Source organism: Pongo pygmaeus, chromosome 8 (genome assembly GCF_028885625.2).
Source record: "Pongo pygmaeus isolate AG05252 chromosome 8, NHGRI_mPonPyg2-v2.0_pri, whole genome shotgun sequence".
Classification (NCBI taxonomy): domain Eukaryota; kingdom Metazoa; phylum Chordata; class Mammalia; order Primates; family Hominidae; genus Pongo; species Pongo pygmaeus.
Window position 1 is genome coordinate 113332159 of NC_072381.2, and position 20654 is coordinate 113352812.

The following is a 20654-nucleotide window of genomic DNA, read 5'->3' on the forward strand; positions in this document are numbered from 1 at the left end:
TAGACTTCTGTGAGGAGATGTCATTTAGGCTGAGACAAGAACAATGGGGAAGGAGGCCGGGCACGGTGGCTTGCGCCTGTAATCCCAGCACTTTGTGAGGGCAAGGTGGGAGGATCACCTGAGGTCAGGGGTTCAGGACCAGCCTGGCCTACATGGTGAAACCCTGTCTCTACTAAAAATACAAAAATTCGCCGGGCTTGGTGGCATGCACCTGTAATCCCAGCTACTTGGGAGGCTGAGCCAGGAGAATCGGTTGAACCCAGGAGGCAGAGGTTACAGTGAGCTGAGATCGCACCACTGCACACTCCAACCTGGGTGACAGAGTGAGACTCAGTGTAAAAAAAAAAAAAAAAAAAGGAACAATGGGGAAGGGAAATAATGTTAATGTTCTCCATGTGAGAGGGAGGAGTGTTTCAGGAAGTGGAAGCAGCAAGTATAAAGAAGCTGAGAAGGGAATGGTTTTCACATGTTACAGAAGAAGGGCAAACAGTGTGGATGGGACGCAGTAAAGAATGAGGGAGAAGGGTATGACACAATAGTAGAAAAATATTCAGGAGACAAATAGTGTGAGTTGTATATTAAGGCAAGGACATAAATCTTACCTTGAAAAAACTTGAAATCTGGTAGTGGGTTTAATTTTAAGTATAGCAAAACACAAAAATTATATTATAGGAATTAGCTAGAGATTGAATCATTACAATTACCCTATTTAAGACATATTTAATTCTTGCAGTTCAACAATTTTTTTATGGCTTATTTTGAGCCAGGTCATGTAATAGGCACAGTACTCTATATAAAAGGTAGCAGCATGGTTCCTTCTTTGAAGCACGTACAACCTAGTTGGTATATTACATTGTAAATATCATGGTAGAGAGGAGCCCAGGGACATATGGGTAGACATACCAGACCAGGTGTAATGGGATAGTTTCCAGGAGGAAGCCTTCCATTGACTCTTGAATATGGAAAAGAAGTGAAGGGAATTAAGGTCTGGGTGAATATATAGCTAGATTAATGGTATATGGAATTATAAAGTGGCACAATGCAACTGCACAATTCAGCAATGCTGAATAGAGTGAAAAGCATTGATTTCACTTCTGCTTTGGATGTTCTTCCACCCATCTTCCCAACCCCGAGTTCCACATGTGCATATGTCTCCACCTGTTCCTCCAGGCTCAACTCAAACGTTACCTCATCCCTCCGTGAAGTATTCCAGATGCCCACAGAAAGAGATTCTGTTCTTTATAGCTAAGACCCAAGTCTAATTTATCTCTATTTCTACTATGATGCCTAGAGGATTGCACATAGTAGGTGGTAAAAAAAATTATTGAATAAATAAAATAACCTATCAACACAATAATCTCAAAGTTCATTACCAGTTTCAGCTTCTATCTCAAAATTGTCTTTACTAGGTTGCTCTCAGTCTCAAAAATGGTTCCAAAGTAATTAGGCTACCATAGTTTCTATTTGAAACATATCATTTTCATTGACCCCTTTCAGTTCCTCCAATAGTGGCCCTATTCTTTTTTCTTTCTGGTAATTATGTCCTGGTATCTAGAATCTTAGACATATACTAGATCTTAGAAACCATCTATTTCAGTGATCTCAAACCTGGTTTCACATTTACATCATTTTTGTACTCCTTAAAATTATCTGTGACTGAACCGCATCCTCCAGAAATTCTCATTTAATTGGTCTGAAGTAGGTCTTAGACATTCCTCAGGTGATTCTAATGTGAAGCCCTGGTTTAAAACCACTGAAATTCATCATATTACATATTTTGAAAGCCACTTAATATAAGTGAAGAAAGTATAATCCAAAAAGATAAAGTGACTTATCTAAGAGTCACAAAAATAATATAATTGTGGCAAAGCTATATCTGGAGCCTAATCCTTTCTTTCTTCACAAATTACCAAGTACAAGAATTCTTAGTCATGCTTTCTGAATGCCTTTCCTGGTACATACACACACACACACACACACACACACACACACACACACACATATTCTGTCTCTGAGAATAAACACAGGTTGATCTCAAGCGATGCTTAGTTTTCATTAAGCCTTTCCTAATTGCCTAGGTTTGAGGAACAGCATTTGTTTTCATGACAGAGTGGAACTCTATTTCAGAGTTCAGAGACATACTCACTTATCCAGAATTGCTAGCAAAAGGAAGGAATTCCAGAGGTAAGCACGATGGAAAATCTTTACAAAGATAACCTTAAACTGGATTTGTTTTTCTTTCTTGAGACTAGTTGTGAGAATTTAATGAGATAAGGCACACAAAGTATTAATACTTAGTAAAGCTCTTAAGTCATATTCTGTCTCTATCAGTCATGACATTATTATTATTACAGTAGATTAGTGCTGAATTGGCAGCAATGCAGATACTTAATGAACAGAGTAGGGAAGGAAGTCACATACATACGTTGTGCATCTTTCTAAGATCATTATATATGGACAGTTTAATTTAATTCAAATATTAGTCTTGTGAATTAGGTATTATTGTCCCAAGTTTATACATGAGAAAATTGAAACTCAAACTCAGAGAGACTTAGTAATTTACTGACTATCATCCAGCTGGTAAGTGATGCAGCTAGGAGTTGAGCCCTCATCTAACTGCTCTCAAAGCATATGTGATTTTTTTGTCCACACCAGATTTTCTCAATTTTTGTTATGACATTTTGCAGAAGGAGTTACATTAAATGCATGGGTAACTGACCATCAGTGGGAAATTAGGACTATTATTCTTGCAATCCTGACATTTTGAGGTTAGTAATAAAATAAGTAAATGTTTTCATCTTTCAAATAGTGAACATTGATGATATTCCAGTTTAAATGTACCACAAACATATGACAGAAACCTACTGTGGAAACCAGGTTGGTCCCATACTCTCCGTATACAATGTCCCTTACTCTCTCTTTGCTCTTGGTCATACTGTTCATACCACTTGTGATTCCTTCTTTCTTCTTATGCCTCTCCAAATATCCCTCATTCTTTCAGGACCAATGAAGTACCACCTTGCTTGTTCTGATCTACTGAAACCTCTCCTTTCTCAGCATTCATATTGCAAGCATGGTTGGAACCATAAAGATTAGCGTTTTTCTTTGTGAGACAGCCTTTGTTCAAAAGTATTAGACATGAGTCAAACTAGCTTACCCAAGTAAGAGGAAAGAACTAGCAAAACAAAAAGGCATATTTGGTAACCCATGGGCACATAATATATCTGGACTTTATGAGGGATTCAAACCAAAATGAGAAAACTTTTCTTTTTCTCTCACCCTCTCTCTCTACATTTGTTCCTTGTCTTCTCTCTTTACACGTGTTTTTCTGTGCCACATTATGGCTGAATTCTCTAAACGTTACATGTCCTTTTAGGTCAAGTGCACAGTAAAGACTCCTATAATTCAAATTTTGTGGGAAAGAGACTCTTATTATTCTAGCTTTGCTCATTCAGACTGAGATATAATCACAGCTTCAGTGGAGTTGGGGGTGATCTAATTTACTTCACCATTTAATAAACTGCCCTGGATCATTCTCTCCTTCTAAATATATAATAAATAGTATTAAAGTTGCAGAAAAATATAAAGATCCCTATGGAAAAGATAGTGACTTTTATCTCTTTTGTGCTCTTCACAACGCAGGTACCCAACATGCCATGGATGATTAACTTATCAACTGATGGGGGTAAGATAAAGAACACTATTGAGACATCTTATGTTTCAATAAGTGGGAGGGTAGGAGAATAGATGTTTAGCACCCCACAACCTTGCCAGAATGAAGACACTGCCAAGCCTACATTGAAGGAGAAAGAGAGATGCATTGGAATAATCAGGCTTAAACAGAACCAAATGGGACACAGTGGGCAGGAAATGGGTTAAAATGATCTCACTGCATGAGGAAACAGTCACTTAAAGTTACCCTAAGACACTCTGGATAAACATAAAAACATGATCTTTATGTTTTATCTCCAGCTCAGGATGAACAGACTGGAGAAAGAGCATGGATTAACTTTAGCATCTCTAGGAAATCAAATCTTTGGAGGACTGGACTATGTAGAGTGATGCTATGGCCTAAGACACTCTTTTCGGCCCATTGTCTATTTTTCCAGCAGGCCTTTCTTTCTGCAATAGAGCAAAAAATTCCTTAGCTATGATCAATGTCTATTTTGGACAAAGGCTCTGAGAATGGCAATTACATCTTACTACAAATGAAAGCCTTTGTGTGGATCTCCCTAGGAAGTTAGGAATTTTATACTCGTCTCTATAGAAAGTCCTACTTTTATGTAAGTGTGTATTTCTCATAGTGACTAGTACATGCCTGATCATATAGGGACCTTTACACAAAGTACATTCACTGAAATACAAATGAACTCTGCAGGCTCATCTGCGTTCAGGTGACCAGTCACTGCCTAGTGAATAAGGGGGTAAAACTGGAAGACTATGGATGATAAAATCAAACATTTATATGATGTGAATACTTTCTTCCTCTATCGAAAGACTGCCAACATTCAGCAGGCAAGAATAAAAGAACTCTTAAAATGATGGGGCCTTCCTTTTGGCCAAGAACTAAGACTATCTAAGAAACCAAACCACCTGTGCAAATTTGGGTACATTAGCCTACATCTTCTGTGCCTTAGGGCAAAATGATAATTTTTACCTGTCCTACTGACAAGAAAGACAGATTTTTAAAAATATAGGAAATAGACTAACTATGATATCTGATTGAAATCTGACCATGTCTAAAACAAGCCACATAAAATTCATATATAAATCAAATGTATATATCCTTAATCTTGATATGTGATAGATCCATCTCACTTGTAGTTGGCAGAATTCATAGATGGACCCACATTCCTACTCCATTGGATAGTCCTCTTCCCTTCTACAGGCAGAACCTGTAAATATGATGAGATAGTTACTCCTTTGATTAGGTTATGTTATATCTGACAAGTGGTGATGGGATAGTCACTTCTACTATTATTTTACATGATGTAAGACTTCCTTATAGCAGATTGGAGTGGAATTGAGAAGTCAGAGAGATGCACTCCTGCTGACTGGATGAAAGCAAATAGGTTTGTGTAAACTTCCATGCAGCCATGAGGGAGAGAATGGAGGTCACCTCTAGGAGTTGAGAGCTACCCTGGATGACAACTAGCAAGAAAATGAGACTGCAGTAAAATATCTGCAAAAAAAAAAAAATGAATTTTGCAAAGAAAAAACTTCTGAGATTGGAAAAGGATCCTGAGCCTCAGATGATAACTGAATCCCCGGACAACGCTTTGATTTCAGCCTGGTGATATTCTGAGTGGAGTACTCAGCTAACATGAACCTGGACTCTTGATCCATGGAAATTGTAAGATAATAAGTGGGTGTTGTTTAAACCGTTACACTTGTGGTAATTTTTACACAGCAATAGAAAACTATCAGACTGTTCAAGTAGTCAGTATACTCATTTACTAACTGAATAAACATTTAGTGGGAAACTACTTCATACTAAATAGCATAATATGAAATGGAGATTAAGAGTCAAACGGGACCACCACTACCCCTATGAAAATGGCAAAATGTTTCTTAGAAATGCACATACCTTCAAATAGAGAAATCATTTCCTGAACTTCTCAGAATATGGTCTTGTTTTTATTAGGCATAAATAAATAGACTCACATAACAAAAGAGACTAACTAGAATTTACACCCAGACTTCAAGGTTTTCACAGAATTGAAACTGATTCCTTCATGTTGCAACTCTTTGCTTTCCCACCCATTTTTCTCTTTTCCTGTCCAAGCCAGAAACAAAAACAAAATCCCAGTTTATGAGAAAAATATTTGTAGGGCAAAGGATTTTCCAAATTTCTGAGATGCCTGGACTTGCAAAAGTATCCTTTCTTCTCCTGAAGGTTTTTAGCCCAACCAGGCACAGGTTGAGATACATGGCTGCAAAAACCATCTGTGGAGTCCTTGCTTCAGCCAAACTAAGCTAGGAGAGACAGTGAATGACATATGGCTATAGAATACCAAGGGTTGATGAAATTCTTTATAACTTCTCTGACTATAACTCTTGCATAAAACAGCCCCTCCCAGCTACCATCTTTGCCACAACACCTACGCGCACAGAGCCTATTTTCGTTGCTTCACACCTCTTTCATTCCAGATGGCAAAACTGCAAGTATTTTTTCTTATATTAGAACTTTTAAAGTCCAATTTAATTTGTATAGCCTGAAATACAATTTGTCCCTTTGGAAGTTTGTTTTTCTTTAACTCTTTTAGCTTCTGTATTTGGGTAACAAAACTAGAGAGTTGGGGCAGCAAGAGTGATTAGAAGCATTTTATATTTCTGTGAAGTGACCAATGGCCCAAACTGAGAAATGAAAGAGAAAGAGAAATACAAATAAAAGAGGGAGAAGGAAAAAGAGAGATTAAGAGACGCAGAGAAAGGGAGACAGAAAGAGAGGTTCAAGGGATATGGCTACTTCTCTCATTGAACAGCTAATGAATATGCAGGAGATTCTATGCTAAACATTTTGACGGATCAGTGATAAATCTGACAAACTGTCTATCCTCTAAGCCTTCACCATCTAACAAAGGAAAGGTACATAAATCTAATTAATCACAATTTCCACCAGGCCATGAAAAGCATTCTAACACAGGTGAAGGGGGCCAAAAAATGAGAGAGGGATTCTGCCTGGCCCTTGTGGGAAGACTGCCTGGTAGCTTAGGAATAAGGAACTGGAATGGATTTTGAAATGGATGGAGACCAAAGAACTTCTTCAAGGCAAATCCTCCCTCTAAGCTCACCTCAGGGGCACATCTAGTAAAGACTTCAAGTTTTGTGGTTGTAGCCTTGTCATATACCAAATAAAATATTTTAAATGTTTATTTTCACTAATTATTACTTACTGATACTTAATTATAGTTGTAGTTCTGTCTTAGTCCATGTGTACAGCTATAACAAAATGCCTCCAAAAGGGCAGTTCTGGAGCCTGGGAAGTCCAATATCAAGGCACTGGCAGATTTGGTGTTGATGAGGGCCTGGTCTCTGTGTTCAGTTTTCCTTGTTGCTGTGTCCTTGCATGAAAGAAGGCAGAAGGGCAAAAAGGGCCTAGCAAGCTTGCTTCAATGCTAATCCCATTCATGAGGGCAGGGACCTCGTAGCCTAATCACCTTCTAAAGGCCTCACCTCTTAATACTGTTGAATTGAGATTAAGTTTCAACATGAATTTTGAATGAGACATAAACACTGAAACCATAGAAGATATAATAGGCTCTTCTTACATTACTATAAGAAACATACCTAAGACTGTGTAATTTATAAAGAAAGAAGGTTTAATTGGCTCATGGTGCTGCAGATTTTATAGGAAGCATGGTGGTGGTAAGGTTTTAGAAGGTTACAATCAGGGCAGAAGGTGACGGGGGAGCAGATATGTCACATGGTCAGAGCAGGAGCAAGAGAGAGCCTGGCAGGAAGGTGTCACATACTTTTATATGACCAGATCTCATGAGAACTCACTATCGCAAAAACAGCACCATACCATGAGGACTCAAGTCCCAGCCTACATCTTTCTCACATGATCACAAGGTCCCACAATAGGCCATCTGCCTGCTGAGGAGCAATGAGATCCAGTCTGAGTTCCAAAACTGAAGAACTTGAGTCTGATATTTGAGGGCAGCAAGCATCCAGCATGGGAGAAAGATGTAGGCTGCGAGGCTAGGCCAGTCTCTGTTTCCACATTTTTCTGCCTGCTTATATTCTAGCTGCACTGGCAGCTGATTAGATGGTGCCCACCCAGATTAAGGGTGGGTCTGCCTTTCCCAGCCCACTGACTCAAATGTTAGTCTCCTTTGGCAACACTATCACAGACACACCCAAGATCAAAACTTTGTATCCTTCAATCCAATCAAGTTGACACTCAGTATTAACCATCATGCTATCTATCTATGTTAGGATATTTAACAGATATCTATATTTCTATAGATGGATACATATGAAGAAAGTCACCATGAGGGATTGGCTCACTTGACTGTGGAGGTTGAAAAGTCCCATGATTTGCCATCTACAAGCTGGAAGTCCAGGAAAGCTAGTGGTGTAATTCTAGTTTGAGTCTAAAGGCCCAATACGTGGGAGTATCAATCTCTTAGGAAAGGAGAAAATGAGTGTTCCAGCTCAAGCAGAAAGAATAAATTCACTCTTCATCCACCTTTTCATTCCATTCAGACCCTCAGTTGGTTGGATGATGCCTGTACACATTGGTGAGACATCTCTTATTAGTCTTATTTGTTATCCTTACTGTTAGACCCTGACTTTCCTAACTTTATTGCCTTTCCCCCACCATGTGAATTCCAGTGTTCTGTCTTTGCACAGTCTACTGATTCAAATGCTAATATCTTCCAGAAACAACCATATGGATACATCCAGAAATAATGTTTTACCAGCTATGTGAACATTCCTTAGCCCAGTAAAGTCGACACATAAAATTAACCCTCAGAGTTGGCATGATATTTTATCCTTATTCTTAAACCATTTTATGAGTAAGCAATACGATTGTAAAATGATGAGGCTATTTTTTTCCCTGTAGATACAAATGTTATAGTTAATAGTATAAAATAAGTGTTTTCCCTTGTAGAAGAAATTATTTAATCTCTCCTCATTGTTATGACATATACATTATAATAGATTCCCTGCCATACAAATATTAGGGTTAATATAGGTAAAGTACCTATATTAATACTGATATTAAAGAACTGTCAATATATTGTAGCTATAGTTATTAAATATCAACATAATGTGAAGCATACTTGAGTTGAAGGACAGTTGTATATATTTTAAGGTAGATGTCTCAAAATGAAACAACTAAGAGATATTTTTATTTTTCATAAATGATTCTTTTTCCACTCTCCAACTGCTTAATTCACAACATGGAGTTATCCTTCCTGTTAGACTCAAACTTTCTTAAATTCAAGCTTAAAACATCTGACTTTCCTAACTTTATTGCCTTCCCCCCACCATGTGAATTCCAGTGTTCTCTCTAAAGAATAGATCCTGCTGTCTCCATTGAGTAAATGTAGCTTATAAAATTAATTACAAGATTGCAAGCTGCTGGCTGGGCATGGTGGCTCATGCCTCTAATCTCAGCACTTTGAGAGTCCAATGTGGGAGGATCACTTGAGCTCAGGAGTTTGAGACCAGCCTGGGCAACATGGCAAATCCTCATCTCTATGAAAAATACAAAAATTAGCCAGGTATGGTGGTGTATACTTGTAGTCCCAGCTACTAGGAAGGCTGAGATGGGAGGATGGTTTCACCTGGGACAGGGAGATTACAGCAAGCAGAGATCTCCCCATTGCACTCCAGCCTGGGAGGCAGAATGAGACCATGTCTCAAAAACAAAACAAAACCAACCAACCAACAACCAACCAACCAACCAACCAACCAACCAAAACATTGCAGGCTGCTATGGTTTGGAGAATTGTTCCCCAGAGACTCTATTGAAATTTGATCCTAATGTTGGAAATGGGAGCCTAATGGGAGGTGTTTGGGTCATAGGGATGGGCCCCACATGGATAGATTAACGCCTGCCCTTAGGGAAGATGAGTGAGTTCTTGCTCTATTAGTTCCCCACAAAGCTGGTTTTTTAGAAAACGTGGAACCTCCCCTCTCCTTCTCTTGCTCCTCTCTTGTCATGCGATTCCTGCACGTGCTGGCTCCCCTTTACTTTCTGCCATGAGTGGAAGCAGCCTGAGGCTTTCACCAGATTCCCAGTCTTTCAGCTAGTGGAATCATGAGCCAAATAAACCTTTTTTCTATATAAGTTACTCCTCCTCAGGTATTCCTTTATAGCAACTCACATAGACTAGGACACAGTTCTTGCCTCAAAAATAAAGCTCAGATGTGGCATATAGACTTTATCTTTCTCAATAATATTAGGTCTCCTGCACCCATCAAAGTATTCGATGGATTGTGAACTGCACTCTTCTAAGTGGAGGAGACATGAGCCCTTTACATGTACTGGTCACTTGTTGAGATATTGAGAGGTGACCCCGTGCTGGCAGCCCTCACGGCCCTCGCTCACTCTTGGCGCCTCCTTGGCCTTGGCGCCCACTCTGGCCACGCTTGAGGAGCCCTTCAGCCCACCGCTGCACTGTGGGAGCCCCTTTCTGGGCTGGCCAAGGCCGGAGCCAGCTCCCTCAGCTTGCATGGAGGTGTGGAGGGAGAGGTGCGTGCCAGAACTGGGGCTGCACACAGTGCTTGCGGGCCAGCGCGAGTTCCGGGTGGGCATGAGCTTGGCGGGCCCGCACTTGGAGTGGCCAGCTGGACTTGCCAGCCCCGGGCAGTGAGGGGCTTAGCACCTGGGCCAGTAGCTGCTGTGCTTGATTTCTTGCCGGGCCTTAGCTGCCTCCCCGTGGGGCAGGGCTCAGGACCTGCAGCCCACCATGCCTGAGACTCCCCCTCTCCCCCGCTGTGGGCTCCTGTGCAGCCTAAGCCTCCCTGACAAGCACAGCCCCCTGCTCCATGACGCCCGGTCCCATCAACCACCCAAGGGCTGAGGAGTGTGGGTACACTGCACGGGACTGACAGGCAGCTCCATCTGCAGCCTGGTGCAAGATCCACTGGGTGAAGCCAGCTGGGCTCCTGAGTCTAGTGGGGACTTGGAGAACCTTTATGTCTAGCTGAGGGATTGTAAATACACCAATCGGCACTCTGTATCTAGCTCAAGGTTTGTAAACACACCAATCAGCACTCTGTGTCTAGCTCAGGGTTTGTGGATGCACCAATTGGTACTCTGTATCTAGTTAATCTGGTGGGGACTTGGAGAACCTTTATGTCTAGCTAAGGGATTGTGAATGCACCAATTGGCACTATGTATCTAGCTCAAGGTTTGTAAATGCACCAATGAGCACTCTGTGTCTAGCTCAGGGTTTGTAAATACACCAATCGACACTCTGTATCTAGCTAATCTAGTGGGGACGTGGAGAACTTTTGTATCTAGCTCAGGGATTGTAAATGCACCAATCAGCACCCTGTCAAAACGGACCAATCAGCTCTCTGTAAAACAGACCAATCAGCTCTCTGTAAAATGGACCAATCAGCAGGATGTGGGTGGGGCCAGATAAGAGAATAAAAGCAGGCTGTCCAAGTCAGCAGTGGCAACCCGCTAGGGTCCCTTTCCATGCTGTGGAAGCTTTGTTCTTTTGCTGTTTGCAATAAATCTTGCCTACTGCTCACTGTTTAGGTCCACACTGCCTTAATGAGCTGTAACACTCACAGCGAAGGTCTGCAGCTTCACTCCTGAAGCCATTGAGACCACGCACCCACCAGGAGGAATGAACAACTCCATACGTGCCGCCTTAAGAGCTGTACCACTCACCGCGAAGGTCCACAGCTTCACTCCTGAGCTGGAGAGACCACGAACCCACCAGAAGGAAGAAACTCTGAACACATCTGAACATCAGAAGGAAGAAACTCCAGACATGCCACTTTTAAGAACAGGAACACTCACTGCGAGGCTCTGCAGCTTCATTTTTGAAGTCAGTGAGACCAAGAACCCACCAATTCTGGACACAGTATCATTCTTAAGGACTGTATGAGTGGTGACATACAGAAGACACAGGGGCTACTTTGATAAATGGAAAGGGTAATTTTAGGGTTTTAAGCAGTAGCAAATAAATAAATCCACTTCAGCCTACTTTAAAGGCTGAGACCATGGTAGAAAGCAAAATACAGCTTGAAATCTTGTCCAGAAGGGTCTCTGCTGGTTTCTTATTGTAACATCTAATAAAAAATATGTTTTAATATCTACTATATTCAACCCAGGCAACCCCACCTGTCAATCAAGCTGACCTTCTTTTGCTTACAGTATTTAGATAAATTAAACTGCCAGTCTTCATTTTTCCTGATGGCTATACCAACATGTCCCCTTTTTATCTCAGATCTTATTTGAATTTAAAATCATACTAGTGCCTTCAGAGTCCTTACTTTCAGATTGCTATCTTCTGCGATGAAACCCAGGATACTAGGGCCCAAGCCATCAATTCAAATGAAGTCTGACCACCACATCAGAGGGGAAAAATAGCACTTTTCTTCTTCTCTGCGTTGAAATTCTCAAATTAGGAAGCTCAAGCTCAAAAATGATTTCAGGCTTAACAATGATCTCATTGTTGCTGACTCAGGAGGGAAGAGGCTTGAGAGCTGTGTCCTAAGATGACAGCAAATGGCTAAAAGGTGAGGAGAAATCTTCCCATCTATGAAGCTGTAAGTACAACAACTCAACCAGCCAGGTGATTACTCCCAAACCTGAACCACTGAGAATGTCCCTGAAGGTGGCATTGGGTTAGATTTCTTACCATTTTAGAAACCTGAGCTACATCATGTGGGGGCTTTGGAGGTTCAGGACCTCAGACAGTAGTCGCGTTAATGAGATTCACTAACTAAAGCAACAGCAATGAAGAAACACTGGTCACTGACCTCCATTTTCATCCTCAACTTAAATCCAGTCTAACTCTAGGCTAAATCACCCCGTAGGCAAGTTTGACACTAAGGTCTGCCTATGCCTGTTTCCAGGTAACACTACTTTTACTGTTTATTTACACTATCTCTTAGCATTCTCACATTACTTTGTTACTTTCCATCACTCCAAACCCCCAGGCTATATCTAATTTTCACCCTACTTAGCAATGTTATTTAAGCCATGACCACTCATTTGCACATTTATATCAGCAAAATTTACATTTCTTCACTGCTTTTAGGAAGTACGAAAACTACCAGTCACTCAACAATCCATGGGAATCAATTTAATCAGCTAACAGAGCAGCAAAGCAGCAGCTTTCCATATTTATTCTGAACCAGCAGCATTAGCAACCCTAGGAAACTTGTCAGAGTTGCAGATTTCCAGGCAACACGTCAGATTTATTGAATCAAAAGGTAAAGTAGGGGGCACATAGTCCTGTAACCTGTGTTTAACAAGTCTTCTGGGTGATTCAGTCGTACAGGAAAGTTTTTGAACCACTGAGCAAGAATAGCTCAATTTGAATAAAGTGGCCATATCTGCAATTTACTGAACATCTATTTCTTTTTAAGTAGAACACTTTTTAACCCAAAATAAAGCTCCTTGGAACATGGCTATCTCTTATTTATGTTTCCATGTCCCAAATGTTACCAGTATGCGTTGAATACAATGGTAAGTTATAAAAAATGCTGAATGTAAATGAACCAACAGAATTTCAAATAACAGAGTTAAACTAAATAGAACCTACACTCTTAGGAGGCAGGTTGGCCTTGTGATTAAAAGTAAAGGCTTTCCAATCAAATGGATCTTGGATCAAGTGCCAACTCAACCAATTCCTGGGCATACATTTCTTAGGCAGCTTATTATTTATCTCTAGATGTCAATTTTCTTATCTGTAAAATATAGATAGCAGATCCTATGCAAAATAGTTGTTGATTGGGTTTGGTGATGTCTTTTTAGAATGAAAAGATAAACCACAGACTGGGAGAAAAGCATTAGGCATAACTGATAAAGGACTATTATCTAAAATATACAAATAGCACTAAAGACTCAACAATGGAGAATGAACTACCCAATTAAAAAAACATAAGCCAAAGACCTTAATAGACACTTCATCAAAGAAGACATACAGCTGGCAAATAAGCATATAAAAAGATGTTCCACATTATGTCATCAGAAAAAATGCAAATTAAAGCAACGAGATACCACTACCTACCTACTAGAATGGCCAAAATCCAGAACACTGACAATATCAAGTGTTGGTGAGGATGTGGGGCAACAGGAACTCCCACTCATTGCTGGTGGGAAAACAAAGTACAGCCACTTTGGAAGACAGTTTAGTGGCCTCCTACCAAGCTAAACATACTCTTACTATATGATCCAGCAAACTTGCTCTTTGGTATCTTCTCAAACTTATGTCCATACAAAAACCTGCACACAGATGTTTATGACTTTATCCAAAATTGCCAAACCATGGAAGCAACCAAGATATCCTTTGGTAGATGAATGGTAAATAAGCTGTGATACATCCAGACAAGGGAAGATTATTCACCAATAAAAAGAAATGAGTAATCAAGCCATGAAAAGACGTGGAGGAACCTTAAATAAATTTTGCTAAATGTAAGAAGTGTAAAAATCCAATTTGAAAACTCTCCATAGTTTTGACATTCTGGAAAAGTCAAAACTATGGAGACAGTAAAAATATCAGTGGTAGCCAAGTGTTGTGGGGAGGGAGTGATGAATAGGTGGAGTACAGAGAGAATATTTAAGGCAGTGAAATTCTACTCTGTACGTTATAAGGTTGGATGCATGTTATTAGACATTTGTCCAGAACCACAAAATGTATACTACCAAAAGTTAACCCTAGTGTAAACTATGGTCTTACAGTGAGAATATTGTGCCAATGTAGGCTCATCAGTTACAACAACAGTCCCTCTCTGATGGGGGATATTGATTGATACATGGGGAGTCTGTGGATGTGTGGGGGCAACAAATATATGGGAGATTTCTGTATTTTTTGTCTCAATTTTTTTGTAAACCTAAAATTGCTGTAAATAATAAAGTCTATTTTTAAAAAGAGGAACATTCAATTAGATGATATTAATGAGGTGCTTTGTACAATTGTGGGCATAGTATAAATATGCTAATAGTTATTATTATTGGTGTTTACCATTTAAAAATATGGTTCTGAAGTTTGTTTTAATGAGTTAAAATATCACATAAGGAATATTTATTTGTATTCCAGAAAGCTGCTAGAAAAATAAAATTCTTAACATTTAATTCTCGATGCTCATTCTATTTCTGTTAATTAACAGTCACTTGTTCAAAGTTGATTAGAATAAGAGCATATAGGCCACATCTAACTAGAACTCCAGTGGGTTTACTTTATTATCTGTGTCAAAAACCCACCTAGAAGTAATCCTAGAAATGCATTTTCTTTCTTTCTCAGAGTTTGTTAGATTATATCACAGAACACATCATTGACCAGGAAGCTTATGAGTCTTAAGTTATTGTTGTCAAGGCCATCTCATTACATGTACATACATAGATCCATAAATTCAACAGACAACTTTAGTTTTCAGATTTGTTAATATATCGTTGTCTCTCAGTGTCAGTGGGAAGTTGGTTCCAGTACCCCTGAGGATAAGAAAACCCTTGGATGCTAACTAACTTCCCTTATATAAAATGGTGATATTTGCATATAATCTACATGCATTCTACTGTAGAATTTAAATCATCTCTAGACTACTTACAATATCTAATAAAATGTAAATACCATATAAATAGTATTTACATTTTTATATTTGTTATTTTTTTATTGTTATATTCTTATTTTGGGGGAGTTTCTTTTGTATATTCTTGATCTGCAGTTGGTTGAATCTGCAGATGCAAAATCCTCAGACATGGAGGGCCAACTGTAATAGTCTCAGATCCCTTCACTGGGGAAAATAGTTTACTAAAACGTATGTTACTACAGCAGGCTTGCAATTTTGCAACCAAACATCTGTCTGTTCTGCACAGACACACAGAGTGTGTGAAGCCAGGAGGGAAACACTGGATCCCGTTGGTGTAAATTGTCACAAAACCGAAGTGTTGTCTGTTGGTGAGTTCTGTGTGGATGTATACACAGCTGCTCCATTACAGTGAGCAATCAACCACTGAGAAGGTTCACTGCGTTTACTGTGTGAGAGAAGGAAGCCTGGCCTCAACTCAGTGTTGTCACTATGGGTGACTTGGGAGATTTCCATTTGTATCACCCCAAGCTTTATTAGCTACATCCCCAGACATTTCAAGTAAATACACAACAACAGCAATTCTGAATAGTCAAATGCAGCTTAAAAACAACTATTGTAGCCCCATTCACAAGTCTAGCAGATGCTGTCTCTAATAAAAAATATGTGAATTATCAAAATAGCTAGAATTAGACCATGAACAAAAGGCAAGCGATTTTTCTGTTTGTCCTGTTTCAAGAAAATTATAAAAAGACTAAATAATTGATTTTTATGTTAAATGAGTGCTAGTTACAGGCTATTTTACAATAGTCCAATTTTGACCCACCAGTGATAATGTTTTAAATGTCTGTATTTCTAAATTGTTTATCTTCTGTTACTTTATACCTTATTTTGCATATGATCTGATTTCAGAAAGAAGGCTGTTTTCCCTTTATTTTGAAATTGGAAGTGGGGGTAAAGAGATTATTCAGTAAACCAGATTATATTCAGAGTGTAGTCCTTCTCATATTCCAGCTAATCGTAAAAGGCATTAAACTTAAATGCACATTGTAAGAGCGAAAGCCAAACTAAAGTGGTATATTTTCATTTCAATTCCACTTGTTATTTTTATAGTATTACTATAATAGAAACTGTTTAATTTTGCCATTATAGAAAGAAGTTCACTTGGGTAAGTGTGGCTTGAAATCAAGAATATCAAACATTATTTTTTTTTCTAAGTACCCAGATGTAGGTGGCATTCCATTCAGGAAGCTCAGTGTATTAGGCAAAGCATAGACATGTAAAACCGGGGAGAAAGAAGCTCTGGAAAGAGCACTGAGCTTGACCCTAAGCTCTGTCACTGAAGAGGTACATGACCCTGAACAAGTCATATCACCCCCACAATAACGTTTCATGAGTGGCACCTTGCTGTAAACTATTCATTGTTGCCATGCCTTTGCACAAGCTCTTCCCTTAGCAAGAATATCATTCCTTCCTCCTCCCTAATTTCCAGTTAGTATGTTCTTTCTCTTTCCTCAAGTTTTTGCCCAAGTAATGCCTCATTAGATTTTCTTTGGCTCTTTTTACATAGAGCTGGCTGTAAATGTTTTAAATATAAATATTATATACATCAATATATTGAAGCACAAATTCTAATATTGTGCATGTAAAATATTACAGTGATAATAGGGTTTCTGAATCACTCTCTATTGTGATTCTTTTTTATCTACATGTTTCCTGGCCCTGTCAGATATATATGTCTTAAAAACAAAGTGTGCCTTGCTAAACTATGTTTTTATACTATCCAGTATTCACTAGTATACATTTAGTAAATAATGGATGAATCGTTTCTCAATAAAGTAACATAATGTTGCTGTGCTCTCCACCTCAAGAATGTTGAATTTGTGAAATTATGACAATTAAAATGTCTTCAAATTTTACCAAAGTATGCATATGTCAAACATTTTTATAATCTCCCAAAGAGACAAAGAGAATCATAATTGCTCATCAACAGAATACAAATTTCGGTGTTGTGAAACCACTAATGACCAACCTCAAGCTGTTCATTGGGAAAGGAAAACCAACACTCGATATTGAGTCACCAAAGGAAAATGGATGGCCAGGCTATGTGTGTTTGTTTCTTTGTTTTGTTTTGTTTATAATAAGATACAGGGCATATAGAGATGTAAGAAATTGCAATGGAGACATGCTTTGAAACAGAATCAAAATGTTAAGAATGCTTAAAAACATTCTTCCACAAGCCTACATTGTATTTGGCAAGTCTGCTTCTGAAATCCAGGGCCTTTTCCTCCTTGAGAGCATCTTGGTTGATTTCTGCAGGGTGCATGATCCTTCAGTACTATCCAGGATTATATGAGGCATCAGAAATACCAGAGAACTGGACGTGGCTCATGGAAAGAGCTCAGGGAGAAAGGCCATTATGGCCAGAAGAGCACTGAGTCACCCACTGTTGCTGCTGGTGGATGGTTATTCAGGTTACTACATGTTTAATTCTGAATTTATTGCAGAATTTATTTATGGATATTCGGATAACATGGAAGAAAGCACTTACTTTCTTTGGTAGACTTGAGGAGGAATACAATGTATCCCAACTAGAGTGGCTGGAACATTTTCCCCTTGCTGTTAAAACTCCTGCTGGGGTGAGGATAGGGAAAGAGGAATACAGGATACCTACCAACTGAGTATATTCATATTCGTCTTTCTCTCCCGCTAGTCTAAATATAATAAACTCCATGAAACACCTCTCATCTAGCATGAAGCCTAACACCCAAACACATAACTGGTAATTAACAAATGTTTGTTTAATAAAAATGATTAAGTGGATATTTCTTTTTTTTTTTTTTTCTTTTTCTTTTTGAGACAGGGCTCTGCTTTGTCGCCCAGGCTGGACTGTAGTGATGCAGTCTTAGATCTCTGCAACCTCTGTCCCCAGGGTCAAGGGATCCTTCTACCTCAGCCTCCTGGGTAGCTGGGACTACAGGCACGTGCCACGAAGCCTGGCTAATTTTTGTATTTTTCATAGAGATGGGGTTTCACCATGTTGCCCAGGCTGGTCTTGAACTCCTGGACTCAAGTGCTCTATTCACCTCGGCCTCCCCATGCGCTGAGATTACAGACGTTAGCCACCGCGCCTGGTGTAAGTGGATATTCTTAGTAGTGACATACTCAGAGATATTGGTGCCTCAAGTCTACTCAATGAAGAGAATGCTACAAATGTGAAGAAACAGGGAGTTTAAAAGCTTAGTTATGCAACATTAGCTCAGGTATTCATCTCCCTACAGAAAGAGCATTCAGGGGATGTGTTTCTACCTTGAAGCATAAGAGTGGAGCAGATATGGATATGTCTGTACCTCGATTCAGCAGCCTCTAAGAGCCCCAGTAGGAGAAGAACCCTAGAGATAAAGAAATGAGAATCCAAGTCAGGCCCTGCCATTGTCAGCTATGTAACCGGGACATACCACTTCGGTTTTCTAGATCCCCCATTTTCTGAAAAAATGGTAAGGAATCTGGCACGTCACTCTGTGCTTCTAATGAAATTTCTTCCAGATAAACCTGACAGCAAAGGTGAGTGAAGGTATGAACCCAGGCTCAGACTAACAAGTCAACAAAAACAATCAATGCATTTCTATGATATTTCAATTTTCTTTATTTTTATTTTTTAATTATTATTATTATTATTTTTGAGATGGAGTCTCGCTCTGTTGCCAGGCTGGAGTGCAGTGGTGCAATCTTGGCTCACTGCAAACTCTGCCTCCCGGGTTCAGACGATTCTCCTGCGTCAGCCTCCTGAGTATCTGGGATTATAGGCACATGCCACCATGCCTGGCTAATTTTTGTATTTTTACTAGAGACAGGGTTTCACCATGTTGGTCAGGCTGGTCTCGAACTCCCGACCTCGTGATCCACCCACCTCAGCCTCCCAAAATGCTGGGATTACAGGCATGATCCACCATGCCTGGCCTCAATTTTCTTTTTTGAGATTCAAGCACATCCCTCACTGAACTTCAAAATCTGCCTGTGTTTGTTCGAATATAAAACAAGTTTTTGTGTATATAGCCTTCTAATGGAAGAAAACACTTTCTGGAAGCTAAGACAGTTGTAGCCTTTGATTTCTAGTAGTGCTTAGTGTCCCACCTCATGCCCTCATGGGTACCGCATCTCAGCTGCAAAAGCAAAGAGATACATGGTATCTCTTTTATATCCAAAGTCTAATTTTGAAAATAATTTTGAAGATTACTTTCCCTCTTTTCCTCAAGCTTACCACAATTTTTTCTTCTGCTATATGATATTCTGTATGATTTCTTCTGCTGTATGATAATCAAAATTTGCCTTTGATTAGTAGACTTAGGAAACAGTAAACTTTAAGGGTAACTGTTAGTAAGTCCTTGAATTAATTAACCATCCTTTATTGATTGACTGGATTCACTGCCTCTGAGCTATCCTACTTCTCAGTAAGTCAAACCAAGTTAAATATAAAATGTCACCTTCTTTAAAAATGTGGCATAAATGTCATAATATTTTGTTAATATTCATACTAGCTGGCCCACTTGCTTCTTGATCATAAATTACCGAAATTCCTATAGTTAGAATATTTATTTCCTTGCTCTTATTTTTGATGTTACTGTTGTACTGTTGTACTGTTGTAATGTTTGGTGTACTGTTTTACTAATCAGTTAAATAGTAAGTAGAACTTTATTCAGGGGTAAACTATTGTGTTTTGTGTTCAAAGAAAATGCCTGGGTTGCCTGGGTTGCTGAGGGTTAATATGTAATAAGGGGCTGAGAGCAGTGGCTCATGCCTGTAATCCCAGCACTTTGGGAGGCCAAGGTGGGTGGATCACTTGAGGTTGGGAGTTCAAGACCAACCTGGCCAACATGGTGAAACCCCATCTCTACTAAAAATACAAACATTAGCCAGGTGTGGTGGCTCATGTCTGTCCTCCCAGCTACTCATGAGGCTGAGGCAGGAGAATTGCTTGCACCCGGGAGGCGGAGGTTGCAGTGAGCCGAGATTGCGTCACTGCACTCCAGCCCGGGTGACAGAGTGGGACTCTGTTCCCCCACCACCCCCCAAAATGTAACAAGGAGTTCCAAGATTATTTCACAAGAAGAACACATTCTTCCTCTAAGTTTCCTGCAAAAAAAAAAAATGTACCAGCTTTTCTTCTACATGTTCTAAACTGAGTAAAGATCTGCTTCACTGCTAGAGACCGAAAAGAAAGTCTCTATTGGCAGTAGTTTTTGGGAGGTAAATGCCACCAAAAGGTTATCAAGGCCTTTAAATCAGAATGCCATCTTTGACCCTTGGGATAAAAAGGCAAAATTTCAGCCTTGCAAGGTGAAATATTAGCAATTATTTGCATCCAGGCTACATGCCCAACTTTGAAAGACTCGCCCAAGAATATGTCTGTAAGTCATTACAGA